The sequence below is a fragment of the Ostrea edulis genome, chromosome 9 (assembly GCF_947568905.1).
Source record: "Ostrea edulis chromosome 9, xbOstEdul1.1, whole genome shotgun sequence".
In the NCBI taxonomy this organism is placed as follows: domain Eukaryota; kingdom Metazoa; phylum Mollusca; class Bivalvia; order Ostreida; family Ostreidae; genus Ostrea; species Ostrea edulis.
The window spans coordinates 16247828-16252454 of record NC_079172.1 but is presented as its reverse complement, the minus strand read 5'-3'; the positions used below and the strand labels follow the sequence as shown (position 1 = coordinate 16252454).

Genomic DNA, 4627 nt, shown 5'->3' with positions numbered 1-4627 from the left:
TAGTTGGTACCTGTTAGAGGGAGAGTGCTTTATAATCTGGTACCTGTTAGAGGGAGAGTGCCTTATAAGTTGGTACCTGTTAGAGGGAGAGTGCCTTATAAGTTGGTACCTGTTAGAGGGAGAGTGCCTTATAAGTTGGTACCTGTTAGAGGGAGGGTGCTTTATAATCTGGTATCTGTTAGAGGGAAGATGCTTTATGATTTGATGATAAAGCATTTTATCTCAAAGAGGTACCAAGTTATACAGCACCCTAACTCTAACAGGAAGCAGTGTATGCTAGGACTAAAATAATTATAGCTTCTCCCAAAGTAGAACTTCTATTGTGCTTATCAAAAACAATCATTGTCAATAGTACAGTGTACTTGGGATCAGCTGGACTTGTTACACTACAGAAATCATGGAACACACTGTTTCCATGTTGTACCTGTTTGTTTGTGAATCCCAGATGATGTTCATCAACTTGTTCAACACCTTGTTTGAAATGAAAAGACTTGTAAAGTTTACAAATTTATTATAGCACAAGTCAATATTGTTTTAGAGTAGCTGATAACAAGTAATAAGTTTTCCAATAAAAATAAATGAGTATAAGCAGAAAAGGTTACATAGGGTGTTTTTCTGATGCCATTTCTAGAATAAAGTGCACCGCCACGGCACATGATACGCCCGTTACATATTGTTAACAGTATAGATTGTACCCATTAAAACATTTTTTTTATATTACCTTAATTAAATGTCACAGTGACCTTAAAGTAGGATGCGACACACCTTCTACCGAAGATGCATTAGTTGACCAATTTGGTGATTCTAGGTCTAATAGTTTTCAAGTTATGAGCCGGACAAGTTTTTGCCATATATGGCCATATCTTCTTAATGAAAAGTCACAGTGACCTGGTTTTAATATGCGACACACCTTCTACCCAAGATGTATCTACAGACAAAGTTTGATGATTCTAGGCCTTGTAGTATTTAAGGGTCAGACACGAAAAAACTAACAGACGGACGGACAGACGGATATCTTCTTAATGAAAAGTCACAGTGACCTGGTTTTAATGTGCGACACACCTTCTACCCAAGATGTATCTACAGACAAAGTTTGATGATTCTAGGCCTTGTAGTATTTAATTACGGGTCGGACACGAAAAAGCTAACAGACGGACGGACATGAACGCCATACCATAATACGCCCCGTCTTAAGACGGGCGTATAAAAAGGCTTTAAATAGTATCAGCCATCATCAGGCTGTCATATACTTTCTTTCCATGAATAAAAGCTCCTAAACTTAAAAGTGACAGGAGGCCGGTAGATAGACAACTAGAGCTCTGCGGAAAATATTTCCCCAAAATTTACCATGATCAACAATCTGTAAATATTCTAAAACACCAAAGAAGTTATTTACAAAGACCCTAGTTTCAAAACTGTGAGAGGAGTTAAAAGGTCAAACCGTCATTTATTTAATACATGTATATTTCCTCAAAAACTGACTCGGTTAAACCTGTAATTTTCAACAACAACAAAAAATTAAACAAAAATCAAAATCATAGCCACATACACATTTTCCATACCCATACAAATACTCTGCAGAATAAGGTTCTCAGTTGAATATTGGGAGAAATTTGACAAATCATGTACTTTCTATGTAATGTTTCCTCAAAATACTCAGTTCAAGAATCTGTAATTTTCTCAAACAAGGTTTTCCTATTAAGTGAACCTACAACCTTGACCTTAAAAAACAATAAGCATCTTCCTTTTATGGTGATCAAATGTACCAAGTTGTAAGATTCTGGAGCTTACGGTTCAGTCTGTATCCCATCTTACAAGGTCCGGACAGACAACACCATACCATAATATGTCCAGTCTCTGACGGGCAAGTACCATAATAAGAAAATCTAAAGTTATGACACTAACAAGCTTTCACAAACTATAAAACATGAGGTGTTTGTAAAACATATAAGCCCCCATGGTGCAAAATTGAAAAGGGTTATACACATGCATAATTTGATTGATAGTAGTATCATCAATTCGAAATATTGAGCAAACAATATCTTCCTGTGTCAGGAGTGGATTGACCAAGTGACCTAAAAATCAATAGGGGTCATCTACTCCTTATGCTGTACCAGGTTTGGTGTCAATCAAGCAAATAATTCTTAAAACATAAGAGACAATATATTACTATGTCCAGTTTACCCCTTGACTTTTGACCATGTGACCTCAAATCTACTCCTTGAGATGTACCAGTGTACCAAGTTTGATGTCTGTCAAGCAAAGGGTTCTCAAGATATTGAGCAGGCAGTGTCTTCCTATGTCCAGAGTAGATTGACCCTTGACATTTCGACCAGAAAAACAATTGGGGTCCTCTTCTTTTCATAACCAACCCACATATGAAATATATTACGATCAAGTGAATGGTTCTTAAGATATTAAGCGGACAACATGTGGTCTACCGACCGACCAACAGGTGCAAACCAATATGCCCCTCTTCTTTGAATGGGGGCATAAATATAGTGTTATAACACTAAAAGGCTTCCATACATCTAAAAGTAACATAGGACAAGGCTAACTATAGAAACATTGAGATAGCCTAAACACTTAAACTCTGAAAAAGTAATATCTGATACTACCCTGAACCAAGTAAATTGACTCTGCTAAGGTATTTACATATTATAATGTAAGATCTAAATTGTTCCCTAACTCAATGTTATGTTCATTTCCTACTCTATGTAAAAGATAAGAGGCGAGCACGAAATTCATGTGAAAAGTACAAACCTTAGAGTTCTTTAACCTAGCAGAGTGAGTAAATCTGAGTCAGCTCCTTATATAGGGCTGACAAAATCAATGGGATACTAAATATAAATGCTCAATCTGATAACCCAGGATTAAGCCTCTTGGCCAATGAAATTGCAGAAAACAAATTATGTTCAGGAAGACTGGCATAATGGCAGGTATAATGAATTACATAGCACAGTGAAAGGTAAACATGTGAAACATTAAGATATTTCCTTTATAAAATCTTAAATGTAAAGTTTGAAAAGGTTGCATGTATAGTACAATGTATGCCAGTGGATTTGAAAATGACCTGAATCAATGCTCTTTCTATTTGGTACAAAACAGATATAGTTATGATTAATCATTATATCATTGCGTAAAGGCGGCAGTCTGCTTCCCTTAAGGATGTATTCTAAACAGTGGATGCAATCAAAATCTCTGCCTCCACAAACATAATATCTTTGAAGTATCGGATGTGTGTGTTCATATTCTGTCCAATCCTGTAACATGAAAAACAAGACATAATCTTATTGGCTCATCCTAAATTTAGTATCCTATCAAAGTTTAACTAGTAAATTGCATTCTTCTATTGTGTTATCGAGTATATAAGCTCAAACACAGTATTTATCAAGTTTCTCTGAATAATTAGAATTTATCCTACCATCTCCTACCATTATCTTTTTCTTTTAAATATTGAATATATTAGACAGAAAATAAAATCATAAAAACTTTATATATCACACAATGCGAAGTCAATATAAAATTACTGGTAAAGAAAGTTCAACTCTTTGACACAAGTATGATGGAAAATTAAAGATAACGGTGATAATGTTTCGAGGATTGTTTTCATCTCTCAAACAAAATACATGTAGAATTTCAGATTGAAAATAGAAGCAATGTTAACTATTTGAAATGACCATATGGAATTTGTGCACCACAAAGATGAACTTACATAATGGATTTTAGCCTAAACAGCCCAAATTCTTCCAAAACCAATGCACACAGTTCTAAACTACCCTGGATGAAAAAATGAAAGAAAAAAGGATTTATATATATATATATATGTCTGTTCTTAATGTTTGAATATCTTCACACAAATAAAAGATATAGGTTAACAAAGAGGCCCATGGGCCACATCGCTCACCTGAGTCACCCTGGTCCATTTCTAAAGATTTTCCCTATATATTCGCACGTAAAACTTTGGTCTCTATTGTGACCCCTCCTACCCCCAGGGGTCATGATTTGTAACAAGAGGCACATGGGCCACATCGCTCACCTGAGTCACTTTGCCCCATATCTGAATACTTTCCATATATATTTCCATGTAAAACCTTAGTCCCTATTATGGCCCAAACTACCCTTTGCATACTTGAATCTACACTATGTCAGAAAGCTTTCATGTAAATGTCAATTTCTTTGGCCCAATGGTTCTTGAGAAGAAGATTTTTAAAGCTTTCTCCTATATTTGTATGTAAAACTTTGACCCCCCCCCCCACTTGTGGCCCCATCCTACCCCCCAGGGGCCATGATTTAAACAAACTTGAATCTGCACTACGTCAGGAAGCTTTCAGGTAAATTTCAGCTCTTCTGGCCCAGTGGTTCTTAAGAAGAAGATTTTTAAATGACCCCACCCTATTTTTTTCATTTTTATGATTATCTCCCCTTTGAAAGGGACATGGCCCTTCATTTGAACAAACTTGAAAGCCCTTCACCCAAGGATGCTTTTGGCCATGTTTGGTTGAAATTGGCCCAGTGGTTCTGGAGAAGAAGTCGAAAATGTGAAAAGTTTAACAGACAGACGGACAGACAGACAGACGACGGACAAAAATGATCAGAAAAGCTCACTTGAGCTTTCAGCTCAGGT

At 36.2% G+C, this 4627-nt stretch overlaps 1 long non-coding RNA gene across 4 annotated transcripts in view; it reads right to left on the bottom strand.

The window, feature by feature from the left end:
* Positions 1–495: 495 nt before the first annotated feature.
* The window catches only part of LOC125658851 (uncharacterized), a 12423-nt gene continuing 8291 nt past the window's right edge, over positions 496–4627 (bottom strand). For all 4 annotated transcript variants that reach the window (XR_007363824.2, XR_008798458.1, XR_007363822.2 and 1 more), the window contains 2 exons: positions 3716–3780; positions 496–3263 (listed from right to left, as the gene is read on the bottom strand). This is a non-coding gene — a long non-coding RNA (uncharacterized LOC125658851). The remainder of the gene's footprint in view (positions 3264–3715; positions 3781–4627) is intronic.